General features: G+C 53.6%; 1 protein-coding gene and 1 non-coding gene across 2 annotated transcripts in view; both read left to right on the forward strand.

Annotated features, from left to right (window-relative positions):
* The window catches only part of TLL2 (tolloid like 2), a 139,847-nt gene that overhangs the window by 2,864 nt on the left and 110,610 nt on the right, over window positions 1–26,373 (forward strand). The gene's annotated exons all lie outside the window — the stretch shown is intronic.
* LOC138845516 (small Cajal body-specific RNA 15) lies at window positions 25,182–25,284 on the forward strand. Its single transcript, XR_011382802.1, has one exon. It is a non-coding gene; the product is annotated as a small Cajal body-specific RNA 15 (non-coding RNA).

Genomic DNA, 26,373 nt, shown 5'->3' on the forward strand with positions numbered 1-26,373 from the left:
GAATTGGCGCAAATCTCCCTGCCGTCCCCTCACCGCCTGGGAGTCGCCCCGGGCGGGTGGAGATGGAAGCCGGCAGGTGCTCTAATCCCGTCAGGGAGCGGCGCTCCGGCACGCTCGGGCCTTTCGGACGCAAACCGCAGCCCCGAGCTGCAGCTCCCGTTTGCTTCCCCCGCCACCAGCCGGCTCCGGGGTCCCCAGAGGAGCGGCTTCTGAGCTGGGATCATCGGCCCTAGAAGGGCCCAAGAGCCCGTTCCAAACAGCCGACGGTTACGGGGCGCTCCCGGGCTGGGACAGAGAGGTGTCCCTGGACCCCCGGGAGATGACGGGCTCTCGCGGGTGGTGACGTTTCTCTGAGCATTGTCCAGCCCACCTGCACTTGGAGGCTGCAGAGGAGCAGGAAGCGGGAGGGGCAGGTGGTGCGGCCCCGGGTGGGTCTGTGTGAGCGCCCTGGATGCCTCCTCAGCCGGGTTCCTCCTCTCTCAGGGGAGGTAGTTGGGGGAAGACTCAGATGACCGGCGGGGAATTTGCAGGTGGCACAGTGATGGCAGCACCGATTCGTGTTGCTGCAGTGGCTGTGGTCCAGGACAGGACGGGGTGGGGGGCAGGGATTGGGTGGGCCCCAGTGGGGTGAGGCCTGGAGGAAGCTGGTGGCCTAGGGTCCTGGGGGACCGGGAGACCAGCTCAAACCAGACCCTAAGGGGAAGATGCCTGCAGAACACCCACCTATCCTATACCTCGTGGAGCCTCACAGGCTAGAAGGTGGGCAGAGCTGGTGTCTGGCTAATTCTCCACCGTGTGGTCTGGAAACTTTCTCAGGGGCGCTCCCTAGGCAGGGAGCAGGCTCTGCAGAGCACTGTTGGAATGGTGGCCTCACCCTGGAAACGGAACCGAGACAGTGGGGGGGGAGGGGTGTCTACCATTCCGGGTCACACCTGGGCTCTGCTGCTGGGGCCTGCAGGGGTGGGAGAAAGGGGGGAGGAGCCAGCAGTTGTTCAGGAATGCGGTGCCCACCTCCACAGGCTGGTGCTGGCCCCGGTGCTCAGATTCAGAGGTGAAAGAGACACGGGTCTGTGAGAGCGCGCTCGTGGGGCCCTCGCCCTCCTTAGAAGAAGCTCACGGATAATCACGGGTGTGCTGGTTCCATGACTATTCCAAGACAGGGTGGGCAGGGCCGGAAGGGGGCGGGTCTTTGGGGGCGTGGTTTCAGCTCCTTGCTGTTCCATAGCCATCCTTGAATCCTCCGAACACTTTGGCCTCTTCCTGGGCCATGCTGGTGCTGAGAGTGACCAGGAGAGGGCGATGGCGAGGGACACATAGCGGGAAAGTAACCTCTCAGACTCCATCCTCTGGCAAGCTCACCCACTGGAAGGCCGCATGCACATGTCAGTGTTGAAAGGACAGCCTCTTAGCTGGGGAGACATTGCACCTGCCCATGGCATGCTTAAAGCAAGCCTGTAGGGGCAGCCCCTCCTCCTATCCCAGTCAGACTCCTCCAGGCAGAAGCCTCCCCTAGGGCATCGCATCCAACACACTTGTCTCCTGTCCCCACAGCAGGGCAGCTGCAGGCTCAGAGGGCAGAGGAGAAGGGCCGGCATGTGTTCCAGGCCTCTCAGCGGCTGTGCTGCCTTGGACAAGTCCCCTGCTCTCTGGGCCTACACAGCAGAGACGTTGGACTTGTTAGGGTGGCAGACTGACGGGTCCGCGGGGCTCATTCTGGTCCATACCAGCTGCCTTGCCCGGCCCGCATCACACCTTGCAGGCATTGGGGTTGGAGCCCCTGGCTGCTGCCTGGTTGGTGTTAGGGTTCTGTGACCTGTGGCTCTAGCCCAGCCTCTCTGCTTACTGCTTCACTGACCTGACACTGTTAATGTTACCAGTTCTGCTGTCATGCACGAGCTGTGTGACTCGGAATAGTTATTCCATTTCTCTGTGCCTTAGCCCTCATCTGTAAATGAGGACAACTCCTGATAAAGTACTTTACAGATTTTTCTAGGAACTTGTTGGAAGACCATCTTCATGCTAACCTTTGCAGCAGGTTTTAAGGCATAAAATTCAAATTTCCTAATAGACAGTCGATTTGATGCTATGCAAAAGGATGGCTTTAAAACCAGATGATTGTGGATTGGGAGTGTGGTTTGAAAACCTCCTGTCTGGGGCTGTGAGTGGCCTGGATCTGGGACGTGATGTCTGTCGAGGGGTCATAGCTCTGCCCTTTCGTTTTCCAACTGGGACCATCCATGCAGCCAGGTTCCGATGACTGTAAGTCCTGGGTATCCTCCCGACACCAGGTCTTGGGAGCCCTTCTACCTGTTCTCATCCAGCATTCTTCAGCTGCATTCGAGCCAGAAGGCCTGGGTGCTTACCTTGACCCTCACTCCTACTCTGTGGCCCTGATAAATCCTTTCGCTTTCCCCGGCCTCCGTCTCCCCATCCGCACTACGGCACCGGGAGTCAAATCACTCACTGTGCATGGTGCATGTGAAGCCGCTTGTGGTTGGATTCTTGGAAAGCGGAGCCTCAGACATGAACTGTATACGTAGTCTGTTTGCAAGGGGATCCCAGGAAGCAGGGGTGAGGGAGGAAGGGACTTCACTGAGGGGAGCGGGACTGAGGTTCCTGCTGGAGGCTGCAGGCTTTGACCCTACTGCCCCCCCCCCCCCCCCCCCCGAGCTTCCTGAGTGCCTCCCAGGGTTCCCACCTGGCGATTAGGAGGCGGGGCTTTTACCCAGGGGCTGCTGCCCCTCCCTTTGCTCGCTGCTCCGGCTTCTGTTCCGTGTACGGAGCCACCCCAAACTCGGTGGTGGAGGACAGCTTCCCCTTTCTAATGCTCACGGGTCCTTCCCTCAGGACTTTGGGGAGGACAGAGCAGGGGCCACTTCTCTGTCCCATCAGCCGGCAAGACTTGCAGGCTCAGGGACTGGACAGCTGGGGTCTGGAATCATCTGGAGGCTCAGTCACCCACGTCTGGCCTGTCAGAATTTAAAATTTGTATGTATGTATGTATATGGCCAGGCGTGGGGGGAGAGAAACAAACCCCCATCCCCTAGTTCACTCCCCAAATGCGTGCGAGGCTAGGGATGGACCAGGGCCAGAACCAGGAACTGTGAACTCCATCCAGGTCTCCCACCGAGTGGAGGGACTGAACCATCCCTGCTGTCTCCAGGGTCTATGCTGACAGGAACCTGAAACCAGGGTACAGGGTTGCGTATCAAACTCTGATAGAGGCCGGCACCACAGCTCACTAGGCTAATCCTCCGCCTTGTGGCACCGGCACACCGGGTTCTAGTCCCGGTCGGGGCGCCGGATTCTGTCCCGGTTGCCCCTCTTCCAGGCCAGCTCTCTGCTGTGGCCAGGGAGTGCAGTGGAGGATGGCCCAGGTGCTTGGGCCCTGCACCCCATGGGAGACCAGAATAAGTTTCTGGCTCCTGCCATCGGATCAGCACGGTGCGCCGGCCACAGCGCGCCGGCCGCAGCGGCCATTGGAGGGTGAACCAACAGCAAAGGAAGACCTTTCTCTCTGTCCACCCTGCTGTCAAAAAACAAACAAACAAACAAACAAACAAAAACTCTGATAGGGAATGTGAACATCTTAGCATATTTTTATTTTATTTTTTAAGAGTTATTTATTTGAAAGACAGAGTAATAGAAAGAGGGAGAGAGAGGGAGAGAGGGAGAGAGAGAGGGAGAGAGGGAGAGAGTTGCGGGGAGAGATCAAGAGAAATCAACTGATCTTCCTCCTACTGGTTCACTCTCCAAATAGTCACAATGGCTAGGGCTGGTCCAGACTGAAGCCAGGAGCCTGGAGTTCCATCCAGGTCTCCCACGTGGGTGACGGGAGTCCAAGTCCTTGGGCCATCCTCCATTGCTTCCCTAGGCACATTTTCAGGGAGCTGGATCAGAAACAGAGCAGCCAGGGTTTGAACTGGCACCTGTTTAGGATGCCATCATTGCAGGCAGCGGCTTAACCCACCATGCCACAACACCAGCCTCCTTAGCCAGCATCTTAACCACTGGACCAAATGGCCACCCCAGGACCTCAGCTGGACTGTTGGCCAGAGCATCTACAAATGGGCTCTCATTGCAGGCTCCTTGGGCTTCCTCACAGCGCAGTGGCTGGATTCTCCGTGGAAGCTGAATTGCCTTTGATGGCCTTGTCCCGGAGCCACGGAGCAGCACTTCCCCCAAGGACACAGCCCTCCTAGGTTCTAGGGAGGGCACCTAGACCTGCCTCTGCAGTGGGAGGAATGGTGAAGTCGCACTTACAAGAGTTTGTGGGATGGGAGGTATCATTGCAGTCAGTTTTGGAAAACTCACAGGTGCCAATGTCCCCACGCTAGGTGTAGTGGGCTCTGTGGGTTCAGAAAAAGCTCTCGAGTTGAAAAGAGCGGGAGAGAAGCAGCAGAGGCAAGACCTGTGCAGAGCTGAGCTGGGCGTGTGCCGCTCGGGCCGCCAGTCGCCCGCGCGAGGCTCCGGTGGTTGTGAAGTGCTGGGCAGCCTTTGCATTTATGAGATCCAAGGCACCTGGCTGGTTGACCAGCTGGACTTCCGGCCCATGGCTTGGTAAATGCCAGGGCCGTCCTCAGGCTTTGGTTTAACAGATGGAGCTGGTGGTCCCTGCTGGCTCAGGCGTGGAGCGGCGGTGAAGGTGGCGGGCTGGGGCCTGGCTCTTACCCCTGTGCCTTCAGTCCTTGCTTCCCGCTGGAATCTGGGGCCTCACTCCTGCCTGCCGTTCTCTCCAAGGCACCTTCGATCAGGTTTTCTTCGGGATCCCCCAGAGCACTTTTGGGGTGGCTCTAGCCGGCAGCACCCACACTAGAGTTGGCCCGCTGTGTCCCTGGTTTCACACCCATGGGTTCAACGTACCATGAACTGAGATTTTAAAAAAATTGCATCTGTACAGAGGAGTAGGGCCTTTCTGGTCGTCATTCCCCACCCACGGCGTGGCAGTGATTTACACGGCCCTTACAGTGTGTTGGGTGTCAGATGCAATCAAGAGGTGATTTAAAGGGGGCCGGCACCATGGCTCACTTGATTAATCCTCTGCCTGCAGCGCCGGCATCCCATATGGGCACCTGGTTCTAGTCCTGGTTGCTCCTCTTCCAATCCAGCTCTCTGCTGTGGCCCGGGAAAGCAGTGGAGGATGGCCCAAGTGCTTGGGCCCCAGCGCCCACATGGGAGACCAAGAAGAAGCTCCTGGCTTCGGATCGGCACAGCTCTGGCCGTAGTGGCCATTTGGGGAGTGAACCAGCAGAAGGAAGACCTTTCTCTCTGTGATTTAAAGCATCCAAGAGGATAGACCTGGGCCCTCTGCAGACACCTGGCTTTTTATGAATGGCACCCGAGCACCCATGGGTGTTTTTCTTTCAAGATTTGTTCTATTATTTATATGAGAGGCAGAGTTACAGATGGGGAGAGAGAGAGAGAAGGAGAAAGTGAGAGAGAGAGAGAGAGAGAGAGATTGATTCCATCCACTAGTTACTCCCCCAAATGGCTGCAACGGCCAAGGCTGGGCCAGGCCAAAGCCAAGAAGGTTCTTGCAGGTCTCCCACGTAGGTGGCAGGGGCCCAAACAGTTGGGCTGTCTTCCACTGCTTTCCCAGGTGTATTAGTTGGAAGCTGGATTGGAAGCGGAGCAGCCGGGGCTCAAACCGGCGCCCATATGGGCTGCTGGCACTACAGTGGGCAGCTTAACCAACTAGCGCAGCCCCAGCCCCACCCCTGGGTTTTGTATCCACAGGGAGTCCTAAACCCAGTTTCTGGCAGACACTGAGGGACAGCTGGACTGATGCAAGGCTGGGCATCACACTCCATGGGGTCAGGGAAGCTGTCTGCTTTGGTCCCTGCTTCATGCCCAGGGCCTAGAGCAGCACCCAGCGCTTTGTGGGCACTTGTCAGTGTTTGCTGAGTGAGGGATGATGATTTGGGCAGAGGAACTGTCCTCTCATCGGCAGCCTGGAAAACGCAGCAGCAGGGGCGCTGACCCGGGAACCCTCAGAGCGGAGCTGGGCTGACTGCGGAGGCCTGGGCAGGGTCCTCCGGCGTAGCCACTCTGTGTGCAGGGCAGGTCTTCTGCTTTCTCTTCTTAAAAAACAAAACACAACAAGCACTTTTCATTAATAGACTGTAGAAACTTTATTTACTTCTTTTTGTGTATTGGAAAGATACAGAGAGAAATCTTCCATCTGCTGGTTCACTCCCCAGAAGCACATAACAGCCAGGGCTGGGCCAGGCTGAAGCCAGGAGCCCAGAACTGCACCTGTGTCGCCCTTGTGGGTCGCAGGGACCCAAGCACTTGACCTTCACCTGCTGCCTCTCTGGGTGCACATCGACAGGAAGCTGGAGTTGGAAGCAGAGCCGGCACTTGAACCCATACATTCAGATATGGGACACAGGCATCCTAAGCGCTGCCTTAACCACTGCACCAAACGCCCACCCCCGGTGCCTGGCAGAAGCTGTGTCCCTGGCACTGCGAACCCAGAACAGGAGCTGCCACCTCCCTGGTATTCCTGCCATCCCGTCCTCCTGAGACACCCACTTCCCCCGACCATACCCAGCAAAGGGTGGCTGGCACTATTACATCTTTAGTTCATCCCTACTTGTCATTGTGTCCCTGTGGGTAGGCAGGTGCTCATTTGCTGGAATTAAATTAGAATTAAATGTTTGGGGCTGGCGCTATAGCACAGCAGGTTAAAGCCCTGGCCTGAAGCACCAGCATCCCATATGGGCACCGGTTCGAGACCCGGCTGCTCCTCTTCTGATCCAGCTCTCTGCTATGGCCTGGGAAAGCAGTAGAAAATGGCCCAGGTCCTTGGGCCCCTGCACCCATGTGCAGGAACCCAGAGGAGGTTTCTGGCTTCTGGCTTTGGATCGGCGCAGCTCTGGCCATTATAGTCATTTGGGGAGTGAACCATCTGATAGAAGACCCCTCTCTCTCTCTATGGCTCTCTGCCTCTCCTTCTGTCTGTGTAACTCTGACTTTCAAATAAATAAATACATCTTTAAAAAAAAAGAATTAAATGTTTGTCCTCCTCGGTTCTCCAGGCAGGAGCAGAATCTAGTCCACCTCTATTGCCAGTATTTTCTACTCCATAGTGCACGAGGGCAGGGAATGAGCAGACTCTGATGCCTGCCAGACCTGGATTCAGAGCCGCTACCTCTGCAAGGCTGTGTGAGCTTGAGGAGGTTACTTAACTTCTCTGAGTGTCAGTTCCCTCACTTGAAAAGAGCTTGCGAGATCCAGGTCTCAGGGTTGCCACAAAGGTTGAACGATGTGATGTTGGTCAAGTGTTGTTTCTGACACATGGCAAGTGATCTGTGATTGACATTTCCATTGTCGAAACACCGAGCAGGTGCACACAGCCCTTCTGAAACTCCTCTGTTAGAATACTGTAGAGGATTTAAGTAATCCTAAATTTAAGTTTGCAGTAAATGAACAACTGATTTTATGAAGTCTGATTAAAGTTAGAGACTCTTTTTTTTTTAATTTAATTTATTTATTTGAGAGGTAGAGTTACAGGCAGTGAGAGGGAGAGACAGAGAAAGGTTTTCCTTCAGTTGGTTCACTCCTCAGATGGCCGCAATGATCAGAGTTGCGCTAATCCGAAGCCAGGAGCCAGGTGCTTCTTCCTGGTCTCCCACGCAGGTGCAGGGGCCCAACCATTTGGGCCATCTTCTACTGCTTTCCCAGGCCACAGCAGAGAGCTGGATTGGAAGAGGAGCAGCCGGGACTAGAACCCGGTGCCTATATGCGATGCTGGCACCTCAGGCGAAGGCTTAACCTATTGCATCACGGTGCTGGCCCCCAAAAGTGAGAAACTGTTAATTTCAGGTTTGATGACTTGTTACAGAGGCTGTTTAAAGTAAGCAAAGGTGAGTTTTGTGGCATTTGAATTGTACGCCAGTGAACATAGCCCAGTGAAGAGGAAGGGACCAAGGGGCCGAGCTGGCGGAGACACTCCCTGCCTGGCTCCTGAGTCACAGCAGGTGAGCAGCTCAGCCATGCGGGCGTGTGTGTGCGCCCATCACCAAACAACAGCAGGGGTCACACTCATTTCCAAGACTCCAGCTGGGGGCAGGTGCAGCGTCTGGACTCGGGGAGCCTGGGCTGGGCCTGCTCCAAGAGCTGATGGGCAGCGGGACCCACCCCATGACCCTCCATGCTCCGGGAATTTTGGGGGGCTCCCGTGGAGGTGGGGGGCAACTCTCAGAGAAGCTTCAGTGGCCCGAGGAGGTTGTGGTCCCAGGGTGGGCGGTGTGTGCCTCCTGGGTCTCAGGTGTCAGGTGGCTGGCCATTGGCTCTGCGTCCATCAGCATGAGCGAAGGTGAGGCAGCAGGGGTGCTGAGTGGTGGTGGTGGCGGCAGGGGTGAGGAGAGATTTGCTCTGGTTTGATTTGCAGGATAGCAGTGACAAGACTGAAATAAGCTTGGGACAGTGAATGTCGGGCTGACATTTGAAATATGTCCCTAAAGAAATAGGGAGCTATTGATGGGTTTGAGCAGAGGGCTGTGAGAATGAACACATGCGATGCCTAGGACCTGTAGAAGCAGGAAGCAGGAGGATCGCCAGGAATTCTGGGCTTAGGGTCCTGAGCCGTGGGCTGTGGCCTTAGGGTTGGAAAGGGAGGGCAGATGGGAAGAGGTGGAGGGCCTGTGCCTGGGTGGGGCCCTGAGCTGAGCTGTGTCCCAAGGCCATGGCTGAAACGTGCCTGAATCCACCCAGACATGTTCAGCAAGCACTGGGGTGCCCTGGAAGTGGGCAAGAGAGGCGGGGTCTGTCGTAACAGACAGCATTTTCTGGGGCCGGCGCTGTGGCGCAGTGGGTTAACGCCCTGGCCTGAAGCGCCGGCATCCCATATGGGCGCCAGTTGGAGACCCGACTGCTCCACTTCCCATCCAGCTCTGCTTTGGCCTGGGAAAGTATAAGATGGCCCAGGTCCTTGGGCCCCTGCACCCACGTGGGAGACCCGGAAGAAGCTCCTGGCTCCTGGCTTCGGATTGGCGCAGCTCCAGCTGTTGCGGCCAGCTGGGGAGTGAACCATCGGATGGAAGATCTCTCTCTCTCTGTCTCTCCTCTCTCTGTTTAACTCTGACTTTCAAATAAATAAATAAATCTTTAAGAAAAAAAAAAGAAAGAATTTTCCTTAATTTCCTGGCTAACGCTTGTGCACAGCGCTGGGGAACGTTTAGAAACTGCAGAGCAAGCAAGAGGAAAAATGTACAGTAACCCCATCGCGCAGAAGTGCTTGCTGTCAGCTTTTATCGTGTGTCCTTCTGCAGTTTCTCTGTGCGTGTTTATAACTTTCCTTTTCCAGAGAATGCTGTCCATGTGACTTTGAACCTGCGTCTACTTCACTTTCACTGAGCCCTGTGAACAGGAGAGATGTTTCCATAAGAGACGCACTTGTTGCTCTGCACCCCACTGCGTGGCTGCCCCGTCTGCCCAGTCCTCTGTGTGGGACATGCGCATGTGTCCCCAGGCTCTTTCTCTTGCTTTGGTACAGACACTGCTGCAGGGATCCTAGCGTTTTACGTACGTCTTTATTTCTTTAGAACAGATTCCCAGAAGTAGAACTGGGGGGGGGGGGGGATGGGTGAAAAGTGTAGGTGTTTTTAGGTATTCTTTTTTTAAAATTTATATTTATTTATCTGAGATGTAGAGTTACAGACAGTGAGAGGTAGAGACAGAGAAAGGTCTTCCTTCCGTTGGTTCACTCCCCAGATGGCTGCAACAGCTGGTGCTGCGCCGATCCAAAGCCAGGAGCCAGGTGCTTCTTCTGGTCTCCCACGTGGGTGCAGGGGCCCAAGGACTGCCCTGCTTTCCCAGGCCACAGCAGAGAGCTGAATTGGAAGTGGAGCAGCTGGGTCTAGAACCGGCACCCATATGGGATGCTGGCGCTGCAGGCAGAGGATTAACCCATTACGCCACTGAGCCGGCCCCGTTTTTAGGTATTCTGAGTCTTCTTTTCAAATTACCCATGAATTTTCCCCTTGTTTGCACTCCTGTTAGGATTAATATTTTGTATTCTGGTTTTTAAAAGTCTTGGCTGGCTTGAGAAATGTGTTTTTGCAATCTTGTGAACTTGCACTTATAATTTCTATTTCTTTTTAAAATAGTTTGGAACCTTTTCAAATATACCTTGGGGCCGACATTGTGGCACAGTGGGTTAAGCATCCCATGTTGGAGCTTTGATTTGAGTCCCAGCTGCTCTACTTCTGGTCCAGCTCCCTCCTGATGCACCAGGCAAGGCAGCAGAGGATGGCCCCTGTACTTGGACCCCTGCTACCCACATGGGAGACCAAGATGAAGTTCCAGGCCCCTGGTTTTGGCCTGGACCAGCCTCAGCCTTTGCAGCCATTTGGGGAGTGAATCATTGAATGGAAGATCCCTCTTTCTCTCTCTCTCTAACTGTGCCTTTCAAATAAATCATCTTTAGCAGTTTGTAGGGACTCTTAAATATCCAGAGTTCACCTTGGCCAGTTGTGTTTCTCACGATCTTTGGAGAGGAGCTGTCTAAAGCAGCAAACGCATGCTGCCACCACCCTGACTCCCTGTGGAGATGGTCGCACAGCTGTCCCAGCTGGGATTGGGTTCAACTGTGGGAACCGACCCAAGTTAATTGGCCGTGTCCATCAGGGTCCAGTTCTGAGGCTGAAACCACACCAGTCGCTTGAACAGTAATGAGAAAACTTAATATAAATAATCATCAACTAGGAAAAAGGTTGCAAAGAGAATTCTAACAGAAGTAGCAATGGTAAGGAGCAGGTGCTAGGGAGGGAAAGGCCACCCACACCTCACCTAAATTCTAACTTCTTCGACAAGGATGTGCCTGCAGCCTGCGCAGGAGGCAGAGCAGTTTTCCGAGATGCCGTGGTTCCCCTTATCCCTGGGGAGCACCCTCGATTATCAGGGAAGAGGGGGGCAGAGGCACTGGCGGCCCGTGAGCAGTGCCTGCCCCGAGTGGCTGAACCTGCTGGGCCTTTGAGAAGACAATGCAGTCGGGCTGATGACAGCCCGCTAGCACCCTTGGAAGTCAGGCTGCTACGCCTAGCAAGGTCTCAGTCCAACCGGATGGAGGGCTGGAGCCGGAAGGCAACTTAGGGATTAGTCGGCCTGTTTCTCTTGTTTCCCAGGAGATCCCTGAAGGCCTGGGGAAGGCAGGAACTTGTCCGCGGTCAGGTGGAAGCCGTGGGCCTGGCTGGCGCCAGCTCCCGGCCTCCTCTGCTCTCCACCCAGTGTAGCTTTGCACTCTCTGCACTACTTAGGGTCTCCAGCGACCCCTATCCTCAGGGCGAGTCATGAACTTGCACACGTAACTGATGGCTCATAGCATCATCCCCAGTGGAGACAGCAGCGCTTAGGAGAGGCACCTGGAATCAGGCACACTGAAAGTAAAATAGAGCCCAAGAAGCTGTGGCTTTTAGCACCGCCACGGCAGCCCTCTCTCTGGTAGTGAGTGGAGCCCGTGTGAGCCCCTGTCGTGGGGACGCAGCGGGTGTGAGGTGGCAGTAACGCCTGTCCTGCTGCAAGGAAGCAGGGGAAAGTGTCGTCGGTCGCTGAAGTAGCCATCTCCATCCGCGGTGAGAAGCCCATCTTCCTGTCAGCGCTGGAAATAGCGGGAGGGTTTTCTTAGAACAGCTCTGGAAGTTGGGAGCCCAGCAGGAAACGGAATTTGCCCCTACAGGTTTCAGATGAAGAGACATTGATGACGGCAGGGATTAGTCACAGGGTAAGAGAAGGGGGAGTAGCCAGGCCACCCTGGGGAGAGGGGAAGGTGGAGGGAGCAGGGTCCCAGAGCCACAGCTGGGCAGGGAGGGGAGAGGAAGTGGCAGGGGTGTGTGCTTGCCACCGACCCCCCAAAAGCAGGAGAAGAAAAAAGCACCGAAGCAGGAGAAGGTGCCGCAGCCCTCTCTCTCCTCCTCCCTCTTCCCTGCCAGGCGGTCCCCCCAGAAACCAGAGAGCGTGGAGCAAGCTGGGGGATGTGGTCCTGGGCTTGGGACAGAGCTGGGAGGGTGAAAACCAAGTGTACTGAAGCCCAGGCCTTGCCACAGCTGCCCCTGCACACTCAGGGAAATGTTTGCTTGTCCTCACAGCATGATTTGTGAGAGGCGGAGAGTCAGGTGGAACATACGATACCAGGCCCCGTCCCCGCCTGGGGCAGACAATGTTAGTTGATCTGGATCTTCTGCCCATGGTGGCCTAGAAGACACATCACCGTGCTTGAAAGAGGCACCACCAAGGCAACGGGGGTGGCATGTCAGGTGAAATCTATTTGGAGCTATAAAACATAGATTTGCAGATATGGCCTGCCTGGCCTTAACAAATCAATGGATAATATATATATATATATTACATATATAATTTTAATATTTTAATTGGCCAAGCAGGTGTTTTGTTGAGCCCAGTGAGTCGTGCTTGGAAAGCCAAGATGTGGCGATGGCCTGAAATGTACTGATGCGAACAAATGGTGGTGGAGAGGAAGAGACAGGCAGGAGGTCCTAGACCCCTGCAGCAAGGCGGCGTCAGCCTCGGCAGCAGCCAGACCCTCCTAGTGCATCCGTGAAGTAGGGTGGCGCGGGCCAGGGCGGAAGACAGGGCTGGGCGCTGGAGGGGCAGCCTGGCTTGGAGCAGCTGTGCAGGGCGCTCTCCTCGGTGCTGACTGACCTTTGCCACGCGGATTCCGATGGACTCTCAGGTCCTGCAGCGGTGCTGGCGCGCACTCAGACCCCCGAGCGCAGGCTGCCAATGTCTCCGAACAGAAAACCCTTAACCGCAACAAATGGTAGCAATGGGCTTTGGACGCTGCCTGCGTGGCATCGTGTGCGATTGGGAATGGGTCTCAGCTTGCCTGTGTTCCTTGTCACTTGTGTGTGTCTCTTGCAGTGCTGGGCTAAGATGGATTTGGAAACTGTGTCCAGGTTCAGTGGGCAGGAGGCCATGGCTGGGTAGGGGTGCCCGTCCCCGGGGAGAGCAGGTGAGGAGGGGCACATGGTTGCCTTATATTTGCTGTCCCTAGAGCATAGTTGGGAGTCAGCAGACCTGGCCGGTAGAGGAGACATTTTGAGCAGCCCGTTTGACCCTCCTGGGCTCCAGTTTCCTCGTGTGGGAAGCCAGGACAGGGCTTGGATGGCTCAAATTCTCCCCATCGTGGAAAGCCCACGACGCCAGCTACTTTTTAAAGTCATCCATGTGCAACTCGCAATGAATCCGTATGATGCAATTAAAATACCCAGAACCTCCCACTCCCCTCTGCCATATGCTAGGCCATCCAGCCCTCGCCAGGGCCGTTTTCCCCGGTTGCAGCAGCTGGGGACCCTGGAGACAGGAGGCTTCCCATGCTAAACAGATCCTCCTGGTTACTCTCGGGCCAAAGACCCAGGAGGCGGGATTCCCACCGCGCCGCTTCCTCTCTGTCCGCGAGCCCGGCCTTCTCCCCTCCTGCTCGGCAAATGTGGCTGAATGCAGAGTCCTGAAATTTAGGGTCATGGTTTCAAAGTTCATGGTCCTGAGAATCAACAAAAAAACTATTGTGGTTGCATAGAGCTGCAGACCCCATTAACACTGCCCCATGAATATTTATAGTGTGGAGCTACAAAAGCACATAGAAGCCATATTGTATGTCCCAGCACTTTCTTTCCATGGGCTTCTTTCTCTCTGGGTCACTTTAATGTAAGCTTTGCTTATTTAGTTGCACACTTTAAGCCGATTAACTTTTTACTAAAAAAAAAACCCTCCCTGTTTGTTTGTACATACACTTCCTTGACAAAGATTCGCAGAAAACTGCTTTAAACCTGTTAAATCCCTCTGCTGGAAACTTGAAGCGAACTAAACGCGTCTCCGGGTAGGGTTTCGCTGCAACTCTCCTGCCTCTGGCCTCCCGACCCGGCTCTGCCTGAGTGCCGGGAGCAATCCCCAGGGTTCGAGCGCTCCACATTTAGTCCCTGCAATTGCTGGAGTTTGTCTGTAGGTGATCGCCCCGTAGAGCATCCGGGAGTCCCTCCCTGCCTCCGAAGCAGCCTATTCTTGGGCTGGACAAAGAACAGCCCCCGCCCCAGGCAGGTGCCCCAGTGTTGCACTAAAAGAAACAGGGGTGCAACCCAGCATCAGGGTGGAAGGGCTGCCGGCCACTGGTTCCATTCAGTGCACACGGAGTCCCTCGTAACGGCAGTAGGGACGTGAATTTACAATGTTCGTCGCTTGGCCCTGTCCCTGGAGGTTCTGATTCTGTAGATCTGGATTGGGGCCTGGGGACCTGCAAGTCAGCTCTCTGGGTATTCAGATTCTTCTAATGCAAGTGGTTTGTGGAACAGACCTTGAACAGGTTCAGCTGTCTCGTTGGACGGCTGAAGAAAAAGTCATTGGGAAAGGAAAAGATCCAGTGTAGAAGGCACGTGGCTTGGTCCTAGCCACCCAGTGGGTGCTGTGTGTTCCTGCTGCAGATGGGAGGCAGATGACTCGGCCGAAGTCACAGACAGCTGGCAGTGTAGACCGTGCTTCATGCCTGCGAGGCAGCTCCCCTGTGGAATATTTGCGATGAGGAGCATAAGGAGGAAGTGCATGGAAAGATCCTCCACCCCTGGGTAGGCCCCTGGTGCAGCGGTTAAGACCCCAGCATGGGACGCACACCTCCCATATTGGAGGGCCTGTGTTCGAGTTCCTGCTCTGCTCTCAATCCAGCTTCCTGCTGGTGCACACTCGGGGAGGTGGCAGGTGAGGTACTCGGGTCCCTGCCGCCCACGTGGGAGACCCAGATGGAGTTCCTGGTTCTCAGCTGCTATGTTGCAGGTGGTGAACCAGTACATGAGTGATCCCTCTCTCTGTATCTCTGCTTTCAAATAAATAAAATTAATTAATTAATTTTTTAAAATATTTATTTATTTTTTTGACAGGCAGAGGTAGACAGTGAGAGAGAGAGAGAGACAGAGAGTTATAGACAGTGAGAGAGAAACAGAGAGAAAGGTCTTCCTTCCATTGGTTCACTCCCCTAATGGCCGCCACAGCCAGAGCTGCGCCAATCTGAAGTCAGGAGCCAGGTGCTTCTTCCCGGTCTCCCATGTGGGTGCAGGGACCCAAGCACTTGGGCCATCCTCCACTGCACTCCTGGGCTGCAGCAGAGAGCTGGACTGGAAAAGGAGCAACTGGGACTAAAACCTGGTGCCACAACTGGGACTAGAACCTGGGGTGCTGGTACCGCAGGCAGAGGATTAGCCAAGTGAGCCACGGTGCTGGCCAAAAAATGTATTTATTTATTTGAAAGGCACAGTTACAGAGAGGCAGAGGCAGAGGCAGAGAGAGAGAGAGAGAGAGAGAGAGAGAGATTCCATCTACCGGTTCACTCCCCAATGGCTGCATTAGCCAGGAGCCAGGAGCATCTTCCAGGTCTCCCGTGCAGGTGCAGGGCCATCTTCCACTGCTGGATCAGAAGAGGAGCATCCAGGTCTTGAACCAGCACCCACAGCGCCGGCCCCGCCCTGCCTTTCTCACTGGCTGTTGGCTCGAGCTCATTGCTATCCCCTAAGCCTCGCTTTCCCCCACGAAGTTGGGCTCGTGGTTCTTGCCCTGCCTCTGCCTCAGACTTCTGCAAGGGGCACCTGTTAGCTTCCTCGGTCACTGATGAAAACGTTCTGAAGTGCAGTGCTGGGCCCCATGCTGGGGACTGGGGGCCGGGAGGGAGGCAGGAGGGCCAGCTTCAAAGTGCTGGACAGAGCAAGGGGCTCCCTCTGGGCTCCTGCAGCCCCAGAATTCTGCTCCCTGGGTCTGAGCTGCCCTTCCTGCCCCTGCGGTCTCGGATCCTGCTTGCCCTTGCACCTTTGGCCATGGTTGGGTCCCCTCCTCCAGTTCATACCTCTCACTGGGCCCCTTCTGCTCCTACTGTCACAGAGCCTTGCTGTTTCTAACCCCAGGGCCTTTGCACATGCTATCCCTTGGCCGTTAGCCACCAACCAGACATCTGTGCATTTGTCACCTTCCTGCTCAAGTGTAGCTCCTCTGGGAGGCCTTCCCTGATTCCGTGCCCCACTTCTGAGTTAGTCCCTCCTTCTCTCCATGCCTCTCTCTCTTTTTTTTTTTTTTTTTTTTTTTTTTTTTTTTGACAGGCAGAGTGGACAGTGAGAGAGAGAGACAGAGAGAAAGGTCTTCCTTTTGCCATTGGTTCACCCTCCAATGGCTGCCGTGGCCGGTGCGCTTTGGCTGGCGCGCTGCGGCCGGCACACCGCACCAATCTAATGGCAGGAGCCAGGTGCTTCTCCTGGTCTCCCATGGGGTGCAGGGCCCAAGCACTTGGGCCATCCTCCACTGCACTCCCGGGCCACAGCAGAGAGCTGGCCTGGAAGAGGGGCAACCGGGACAGAATCCAGCACCCCGACTGGGACTAGACCCGGGGTGCCAGCGCCGCTAGGTGGAGGATTAGCCTATTGAGCCGCGGCACAGGCCCATGCCTCTTTCTCTTACTAAGAGAGGCAAAAAGAAGCGAGTTAGCATTGAAAGGGGGCCTGGAGTGAGTTGCCTAATCTCTCTGAGCCCAGTCATCTCGTCTGAAAAGTGGGCGTGCTGGTGCGTGATGCGCAGGTGCGCTGCTGTGAAGGTCAGAAGAGCGTGCGGTGCCTGCACGCCGCAGGTGTGAGGACGACCGGCCCTTTCCCCCGGCACTCTGGGCCCGACGGGAGGGAGGTCGGAGCCAGTGGGGCTGGGAGAGACTGATCAGGCGCTGGAAGAGCCTGAGCTCGCACATCTGGACGTGAGCGAGGAGAGGCCACTTGGCGTCAGCGGGTGGCGTGGGTGCTGTGCCCTGTAGGGCGCCCCTGTGTCCTAGGAGCCGAGAATGCCTGGGGGATGGCCGTGTGGCCGCGGACACGGGAGCGTGTTCCTGAGGCCTGGGGACTCAGCGCAGAGACTTGGGGCAGCCTTGCTGGGAGTGCTGCCTTCTCTGCCTTTCTCTGGACAGTCACAATGTTAGGGGTTGTAAGGCTCTGAGAAGTCCCGCAGAAAGCGAGTGGTTCAACACAGGATGTCCTAGTGATGGCCCTGCGAAGGGCTGACCTGGCGAGCGCAGGTTCTGATTTAGGAATCAGAGAGTCCAGGGCCTCTTCCTGCCTGCATGACCTTGGCCAAACCCTACCTCCTCTCATGGCCTGCATTGTCGCATCTGCAGACAAAGGACAAGGGACAGGTGTTTGGTGCAGTGGTTAAGACACCACTTGGAACGCTCACAACCAGTGGATGGAAGCGCTCTCTCTCTCTCTCTCTCTCTCTCTCTCTCTCTGCCTTTCAAGTCATAAATAAAAGGGACAGGAATGGTGCTGTCACTTCTGGTGAGAGGATGCGTGGAGGTCCCGTGTAGAAGGCACGTGGCTCGGTCCCAGCCACCCAGTGGGTGCTGTGTGTTCCTGCTGCAGATGGGAGGCAGACAGGGCAAGGCATCCTGCTGCGGACACCCTGGGATGGGGGCTGCAGGCAGGGGGACCTTGCTCTGCAAGCCTTGATCATGGTCAGGTGCAGGCATGGCATCCGAGGGCTGTGTAGCAGAGCTGCAGAAGCCGTGAGGTCCGGCGCAGGTGTGTGTTGTCCCTGGGGTGGCGTTGCCTGTGAGCGCCACTCGTGCACACTTCTTCCCCGCCCCAGGGTCAGTGACTCCAGATCTGCCGCGGCGGGGGAGTGTTCACGCCAGGGAAGTCAGCAAACACTGCAGATAAAGGCTGCTCCCACCACTTGTTGCTACTGCTTTTGTATCATTAGAAAATAGAAAATATTAGAAAATATCTTTAAGATTAGCCTCTTCGTATTTCCAGATTTATCAAACCATAGCTTTAAATTTATATTTGACTGCTTTACAAAGATTTCTATTTTTTTCAAGGTGCATTTACTTGAAAGGCAGAGTTACAGGGAGAGAGAGATCTTCTATCTACTGGTTTACTCCCCAAATGGCTGCAGTGGCCAGCACCGGGCCGGGCCAAAGCCAGGAGCTTCATCTGGGTCTCCCACATGGGTGGCAGGGGCCAAAAACACTTGGGCCATCTTAACAGTGCTTTCCCAGGCACATTAGCAGGGAGCTAGATAGGAAGTGGAGCAGCCAGGACTTGAACCGGCGTCCATATAGGATGCTGGCATCACAGTGGTAGCTTAGCCTGCTGTGCCACAATGCTGGCCCCAGAGATTTCTGTTTTTTGATTTTTGGAAAGCATTTTTACTATTGTACTTCATGATCAACGTCTAAAATAGTCGCTAGCCAGAGCTTTATAACAAAACACTACCACCTGGTGACAACTTCTTGAATTGCAGGTTAAGTCCCAGTGGGGTCAACCCAAACCAGAATGGATGGCATTGCCATTGTTTTAGACATGCCTTTGGCCTCTCCATTCATGTTTTACATCTCTGTGAGGAATAACCCTGCCTGACCTCTCCGTGACAGCCAGGACACACACAGAAGAGACAGAGGGGACCTCATGCCCCCAGGGTCACCACTACTGGAGACGAAGTCTCTGGTCCCTTGGGTCAGTGGCTCTCAAACCTTAGTGTGCACATGGTTTACTGGAAGGATCTTAGCATGAATATCCTGGTTCAGCAGGTCTGGGGCAGGCTCTGAAGTTCTGCATTTTAAAAAAAGATCTTATTTTATTTTATTATTTTATTTGGAAGATTTATGGAGAGAAGTAGAGACAGAGAGAAAGAGAGGTCTTCCATCCCCTGGTTCACTCCCCAAATGGCCTAATGGCCTGAGATGGGCTGATGTGAAGCCAGGAGCTAGGAGCATCTTCCAGGTCTCCTGCATGGATGCAGGGGCCCAAGCATTTGGGCCATCCTCCACTGCTTTCCAGGTGCATTAGCAGGGAACTGTATCGGAAGTGGAGCAGCCAGGACTCAAACCAGTGCCCATATGCAGTGCCCATATGGTATGCTGGCTCTGCAGACCAGGGTTAACTCACTGCACCACAGCACTGGCCCCCAAGTTCTGCATTTTTATTAGGTTCCAACATGATGTTGAGGCTGCTGGACTGCACATTACACTCTGAGTGGCCAGGGTTGGTGGCTTAAGAGGAGGTGGGAACCCTTTGAGAGTCTTTTCTTAGGAGGCCGCTATCTCTGACTTTCTCTAAGGATTCAATGGCTGTGTGTTGTGCACAGTCGTCCCTCAGTGTCCGCGGGAGACTCATTCCAGACCCTCTGTGGGCAGCAAAATTCACTGTGCTCAAGCTTGCTACAGAGGATGGCATAGCATTTTCCTGTAACCCCCACACACCCTCCTGCATACTTCAAGTCAACTCTAGATGACTTGTACTACCCAGTACATGTAAGTGCTATGTAAATAGCTGTTATACTATTTTGTTTAGGGAATAATGACAAGAAAAAAACTTATTCAATGAAAATGCAGTTTTTCCCCAAATATGTTTAATCTATAGTTGCTTAAATCCATGGATGCAGAACCCATGGATATGGAAAGCTGACTATAGACTTTGAATATTGCTTCTAAATGTTGTTGAGCCAGTTGATTTATTTAATGTCTTAATTTATTTGGAATTAATTTTGGTGAATGGTATGAGGTTCAAAAAACTTGATTTTTCCTCAGGTAGCTAATCCACTTGTTTCAACACAATTCGTTGATGACTCTCCTACTTCCACATTTGTGAGACTTCTGTTACCACGTATAAGCTTTCTTACAAAAGTGTAACCTAGGGACTTCTTCCAGAGTACACTACACTGCAGGACTGTGGAAGCCCTATAACATGGTTTTGATGTCGGAGGAACCTAGTCTTTCTTTGGTACTCTTTTTTTATTTGAGAGAGAGAGAAGAGAGAAAGAGAGAAGTTCCCTCTGTTGGTTTACTCCCCAAGTGCCTCTAATGGCTTGGACCAAAGCTGGGAGCTGGAAGTCAATCCAGGTCTCCTGTGTGAGTGGCAGGAACCTGATTGCTTGAGCCATCACCAATGCCTCCCATGGTCTGCAGTAGCAGGAAGCTGGAGTCAAGAGCCAGAGCTGGGAATCAACTCAGGTACTTGGATGCGGGATGTGGGCATCTTAATCAGTATGCTACCTGCTAGGAAATGCCTGTACCCACTGCTTGTGTTCATAACTGTTATTCTCTAACTGTTCAGGTGATTGTTACTACTGCAGTGTATTAAATCCACACAGTAATTTGGAAATGCTAAACTTTTAAAAAATATTTATTCTATTTATTTGAAAGGCAGAGTTACAGAGAGAGATCTTGCATCTGCTGGTTTATTCCCCAAATGGCTGCAATGGCCAAGGCTTGGCCAAGCAGAAGCCAGGAGCCAGGAGCTTCTTCTAGGTCTCCCACATGGGTGCAGGGGCCCAAGCACTTGAGCCATCTTGCACTGCTTTCCCAGGCGCATTAGCAGGGAGCTGGATCAGAAGTGGAGGAGCTAGGAATTGAATCAGTGCCCATAAGGGATGCTGGTGTCACAGGTGGCAGCTTACCTGCTCTGCCACAGTGCCGGCCCCTCAACATTTTTTTTTTACTTTAGTTTGCTAATTCAGGAATGTCCTTCCTTTTCTGCCAGTCCCTTTTATAGCTTTTGGTAGGATTTTACGTTTCTTGGCATAGCACCACCCTTTCCCCATCAAGGTTGCTCCTGGATGTGTGGTGCTTTTTGCTATTTGAAATAGAATTTTAATTTTGGCTATAGTAGTTATATTGCACATATTCTATCTTATATTATTAATGTTATATTTATAATATAGCCATTAGCCATATCTGGCAATTTAAATTAAGATGAGATAAATTTAAAATCTAATTGCTCAGCCACATTAAGCACATTTCAGGTACTTCATAAATCCCTGTGGTGGGGCCGGCGCTGTGGCATAGTGGGTAAAGCAGCTACCTGCTGTGCCCGCATCCCATATGGGCGCCTGTTTGAGTCCTGGCTGCTCCACTTCCCATGCAGCTCTCTGCTATGGCCTGGGAAAGCAGTAGAAGATGGCCCAAGTCCTTGGGGCCCTGTACCCACGTGGGAGACCCGGAGGACGCTCCTGGCTCCTGGCCTCGGATCAGCACAGCTCTGCCCATTGCAGTCATTTGGGGAATGAACCAGCAGATAGAAGACCTCTCTCTCTCTCTCTCTCTCTTTCTCTCTCTCTCTTTCTCTGTAACTCTTACTTTCAAATAAATAAATAAATCTTAAAAAAAAAAAAAAAACAACCCTGTGGTTATTGGGTGTCACATCAAAGAGCTCAGTGCACAAAACTTCTGTTGATCTGCATGTGGGGTGTTGTTGTTGACACACCTTTTTTTCTTGTATATTGTTATAAGCTCTCATTTGTTTGGGACCATTTTTCCTTCTATTCTTTTAGATTTTCCAGGTACAGCAGTTACTTTTATGTCACACTTCTGTCTTACTCTGATTTCCTTCGTAAAGATGGAATCAAGGATGGCAAATGTTCACTTATGCCAAGGTGATTGCTGCTCCACTGCTCACTCGCGCCCCTGACAGACATCACTAATCGAACTCAGCACTCTGCTGTTCTCTGAATTATCATGTCTGGGAAGATGCACATCAAGCATAATGGGAGAAGCATGGAGACTAACTCCTTTGAGCAGGTGGTGGCAGGGGCCTGGGGAGCTGACCTCCCATGGTTCCCTGGGCTTATTTAGAGCGCCAAATACCACTTCCTTCCTCCTTCAGGATAGGGCTTTTCACCGCAGCCCCCAGATGCCTGTGGACACTGCTAGTCCAGGAGACTGGTCTTGGACTTGAGCCTAGGCTCTGCCAAATGACCCTGGGCGTGACCTTGAACAACTGGCTTGGCCCCCTGCAGAATGTGCCAGGTCCACAGCATGGGAGGGGATGCAGACTCTGGAGAACATTCTGGATCCACGGGCCACTGTCCTGGGGGGTTGGTGGCCGTGGCTCTGACCCCGAGGAAGGGGCTGCCTCGCAGTGCTGCAGGGTATCACTGTGGGAGATGTATCCTGAGGGAGGCTGCCTGGACTGCCTTTGAGGGACGTCCACACAGACAGCATCTGTAGATCAGAGAGGCAGAGTTTGGGATGCAGGCCCTTGCACAGGAAGCCTACAGGAATGCAGGGTGGGAGACTGGGCTGGCTGTGGTAAGAGGCTCTCAGGTGGGTGACAGTCCAGCCGTGGTCACCTGCAAATGTGCTTCCACAGGGCCAGGCCTGTGCCCCCTTGTGGCTTCCATGGGTATGGGCCGCCCCAGGCTGGGCACAGCCATAGTCTGTGACTCCCAGGGGGTCACACCTGCACATCACCTTGACCACGGGCTGTCACAGTGGCTGGAAGTGCAGCTCCATACGAAGTGGAGCCAGGCACCAGGCCTGTACCCTGTTCGTAGTGTCTCACCAGCACTCACAATGACCCTGTAGGGAAGACATCGTTTGTCCCCATCTGAAAGATTAAGCCACTGAGGCTCACTCAAGAGCTCAGGTTATTTGACCGAGGTGTCACGGGCAGGCTCGAGCCGTGGGGTGTCACTCAGCCTCTCTCTAGCCTGTGTGCCCACACAGCACCCCACGTGACGGCTTTCCTTAGTGTGAGGTGGGGTTTCATGGGTGAAATATGGGTGGAAAGCTGGAGGCTGCCCTCAGGGCACTTAGAATCTGGCGCAGCTTGGGGTATTGGGGAGAGGCTGGTGCTGAGGAAGGCAGCTTGGGGGACTGGACAGAGCTGTGTGACCTTAGCGAGTCACTCGGAGGCCCATCTGCAGAAAAACTAAAGTGATGCCTTGGTAAAATCCATTGTCAGCTCCCCCTCCTCCACCCGGCCAGTGCCCATGACTTCCTGGTTCAGATGTCTGTAGGTGGACATGTGGGCACCAGGTAGCCCCTGTTGTCTCACTTGCTCTAACGGCTGCTCAGAGTGGCAGGAGGGTGTGGGGTGGGAGGGGGAGCTTTGGGGAGCACACGGGGAAGTTGGTGATGGGAGCTGACCTGAGTCTTGACCAGCAGGATCTTCTGGGCGAGGACAGGGTGAAGGCGGGGGAGAGATGGGAGGCAAGAGGAACCCAGGGAAAATCGGCGTCACCTCGGCCAGGCCCTGCACCAGCTGTTCAACACGGGGTCTTCGTGCACTTGCTGGGTGATTTATAGGGAAAGGAAACTGGCTGGGGAGTCCCACATCGAGGCCGAGTGTCTGGTGAGGGCTTTCCTGCCATGCGGGAACATGGCAGAGGGCATCGCAGTGGGAGGTGGCGTGTGTGTGTGTGCATGCGTGTGTGTGTGTGCGTGTGTGCACATGTGTGTGTTGCAGCAAAGCCACTCTCCCAATAAGGACAAGAGAGCATCCATGACAAAATCACCTCTTAAAGGGCCCACCTCCCGTATAGTCACAATGGCAGTTAAAGTCTCACGTGTGCTTTGGAGAGGACGCTGCAACCATACATAGCACACACCTTATGTTGTGTAGTTCTCACACAGCTCTCCAAGGTAGGTTGGTACCTCTGTTTCCAGACAAGGAAACCAGGCTCAGAGATCAAGTGATTTGCCTGAGGTTACCCAACTCTTAAATGGCAGCTTTTTTTTTTTTTTTTTTTTTTTTTTTTTTTTTTTTGACAGGCAGAGTGGACAGAGAGAGAGAGAGAGAGAGAGAGAGAGAGAAAGGTCTTCCTTTGCCATTGGTTCACCTTCCAATGGCCGGTGTGGCCGGCGTGCTGCGGCCAGCGCACCGCGCTGATCCAATGGCAGGAGCCAGGTGCTTCTCCTGGTCTCCCATGGGGTGCAGGGCCCAAGCACTTGGGCCATCCCTCCACTGCACTCCCTGGCCACAGCAGAGAGCTGGAAATGGCAGCTTTTAATGCACCTGCCTCCCCAGGCAAAGCAGCACACAGGCTGCAGACAGGAAGTGCCTTCATGGAGAATTCCCTGCCCAGGAATCAGCCCCGACTTCTGCCCCGGGGTGTCAGGAGGGCACCTGAGCGTCCGGCATTGAAGAGACTGAAAGTCCCATGGGGCAGTGTGGGAGGGGTTTCCCAGCAGCCCGGGGACTTCGGGAGGTGGCTCTGCCTTCTGTGCCCCTGCCGCTCTCTTGCTTTTGAATTGGGGTGTGCAGGAGCCCCCCAGGCTCCCCGAGGGTGCCCTGTGTGGACAGTTGCAGGAGAAAAGACTTGCAGATTCTAACGCTGCCGTCCAGGCTGTGCCAGCGGACACCGGGTCACGTGGTCCTTCTGCTTCCCAAAGAGGGGCTCATCTGTCAGCCAGCTGGAGTCCCGCCCCATGCGTCCCCCCAAGTACAAAACCCCGAGTGCATCAGCAGGAAAGAAGCACTGGCCAGTTACAGGGCGCGCTGTTTAACGCTGAGTCAGACCTGCACTCCGTCTCTCCCCATCCCCGGGAAATGAGGGGAACCCTGGGGGCAGGGTAGAATGTTCGGGATTCAGAACAACTGAGGAAGGGTAAATTAATGCTATTCTGTGTAGCTGGAATCCTTCTCTAGGCTTAGGACTTTTCAAGCTGTACGGATAGAACACAAGGTGAGCGTTCTCCTCGTTTTCTTACAGATTGAGTGTGCTATTCAATAGTGTTGTCCAACCTGTGCTACCCGCTCACATCCTCAGACGTGTATTCCAAATACAGCAGTCTCCGTCGTGTAAAATGATCATTCATTTCCACTTGTGAACAAAATAAACACAATTATTCTTATGGCGAAGCGTCTTTGGTGCCAGGCTAACAACATACTTGGGGATTTGTGGTTTTTCAAAATGATGCTGAGAGTGCATGAGCAAAACATTTTGAGGGCTGTCTTGTCACTGCCCTGGCTCGCGTGGGTTTTCCCAGGGGCTGTTAACCGGGGCCCTTCTCCTCCCACCTTCTTGCCCTCTCTTTCACCTTCAGGTTCTGTGAGAAGACTCTTGATGACATGGCTTGGTCAATGCTGTAATCAACACAGGACATGTGTTCCTTGGGGGTGAAGGTGGCGCCGTGCGGTGGGTCGTCCTGTGCTAGATCTTCCAGAAACTGGGATGGGTTCGGGTAAGCAGCTGGAAATGGCCTTGGGCCAAGGCACGGGAGACATTTGCTGTGTTCAGTGCCTGTTATTTTCTAGCTCGGTGTTGATTATGGCCTCCCTGACAAGCGCAAAGTGCTGCCTCACCGTGTTACCATGCGCATTTCCCTACAACTAACGACTTTGATCGTCTTTTTACATTTGATGGTCATTAATAAATTTTCCTTGGAAAAGTGTTACTCAGATCTTTTGCTGCATTTTTTAAAAAGTGTTTTAAAGATTTATTTATTTTGCTTTTAGCCTCCTAAATGAAAAGATAGATAGAACAGGTCTTGTTTACAAAGTAAATTCAAAACCTACTTATCTACCAGCAGCAATATAAAAAAGTTTATTTATTTATTTGAAAGGTAGAGTTAGAGAGAAAAGGAGGAAACAGAGAAAGAGACCTTCCATCTGCTAGTTTGCTCCCCAAACGGCCGCAACAGCAGGAGCCAGGAGCTTCTTCTGTGTCTCCCACATGGGTGCAGGGGCCCAGAGACTTGGGCCATCCTCCACTGCTTTCCCAGGTACATTATAATACTGGATCAGAAGTGGAGAAGCTGGGACTCAAACCAGCACCCATATGGGTTGCAGGCACTGCAGGCTGTGGCTTAACCCACTGTGCCACAGTGCAGGCCCTCTTTGCTCCATTTTAAAATTGGGTTATTTGTCTTTTTGTTATTAAGTTGTGAGAATTCTTTTCCCATTCTGCATACCAGACCCTTATCAGCTGCATGATCTGTCATTCTGCAGGCTCTCTTTTTCTTTTCTTGATAATATCCATGGATGAATCAAAGTTTGTAATTTTTCTTTTATTTATTTATTCATTCTGTCTTTTGCAGCTTGTGTTATTGATGTTATAGCTAAGCCATTGCTAAATCTAAGGTCATGAAGATTTAAACCTGTTTTCTTCTAATATGTTTATGGTTTTAGCTCTTATATTTAAATCATTGATCCATTTTGAGTTAATTTTATTTATGGTGTGAGATGGGGTCCAACTCTATTTTTTTGCATACTCACTTCTTTTTAAAGCCTGTGGTGGTTTGTGACCATGCGAGACAGGAGGACAGAGAGCTGGAAAACTCCCAGTTAGAAATTTAATGACGGGAGTCAGGGGCCGGTGCTGTGGTGTAGCAGGTAAAGCTGCCGCCTGCAGTGCCGGCATCCCATATGGGCACTGATGTAAGTCCTGGCTGCCCCACCTCTGATCCAGCTCTCTGCTATGGCCTGGGAAAGCAGCAGAAGATGGCCCAGGTCCTTGAGCCCCTACACTCGTGTGGAAGACCCGGAGAAAGTGCCTGGCTCCCGGCTTTGGATTGGTGCAGCTCCAGCCGTTAGGACCATCTGGGGAGTGAACCAGTGGATGGAGGACCTCTCTCTCTCTCTCTCTCTCTGCCTCTGCCTCTGCCTCTCTGTAACTCCACCT

Source organism: Oryctolagus cuniculus, chromosome 15 (assembly GCF_964237555.1).
Source record: "Oryctolagus cuniculus chromosome 15, mOryCun1.1, whole genome shotgun sequence".
Lineage (NCBI taxonomy): Eukaryota > Metazoa > Chordata > Mammalia > Lagomorpha > Leporidae > Oryctolagus > Oryctolagus cuniculus.